Genomic DNA, 542 nt, shown 5'->3' with positions numbered 1-542 from the left:
TGCTGACTTTTCCGAAAACTGAGACTTCAAATACGCTTAAAAAGCAAGGAAACAAACAAAAAATACAACCAAGGACTTCCCTGGCGGTCCAGTGGTTAAGACTCCGCGCTTCCACTGCAGAGGGCGCGGGTCCTCCCCCCGCCCCGCCCCCTATGGGTCGGGGAACTAAGATCCCACGTGCGGCACAGCGCGGCCAGAAAACAAGTAAAAAAAATATAACCAAAACCTTTGTTCTGCTTTTTTTAAATTCCCTTTTCCCCTTTTCGCTTTCAGCAGAAGTAAGGGAAGAGAACTAGCAAAGGAGGGAAGGGGAAGGAGGAAGGAGAGGGGAAGGGGAAGTCTCGGTCCTGGCTGGGAGCCCCTAGTCCTCCTCGTGGTCCTGGGGCCTGCGGGGGGCCAGCCGCAAGGAGCCGGCACTAGCAAGCCTGCAGGGGCTGCCTGGGAGGGTCCTCGCTGCCGCGCTGCCCCCGGGCCTGACTCAGGGCCGACGTTCACCACTGTGATGGGAAACAGCGACAACAGCCATCATTGGGGGGGGGGGG

Source organism: Lipotes vexillifer, unplaced genomic scaffold, assembly GCF_000442215.2.
Source record: "Lipotes vexillifer unplaced genomic scaffold, Lipotes_vexillifer_v1.1 scaffold158, whole genome shotgun sequence".
In the NCBI taxonomy this organism is placed as follows: Eukaryota; Metazoa; Chordata; class Mammalia; order Artiodactyla; family Lipotidae; genus Lipotes; species Lipotes vexillifer.
The sequence above is the reverse complement of the archived record's forward strand: the minus strand, read 5'-3'. Positions refer to the sequence as shown.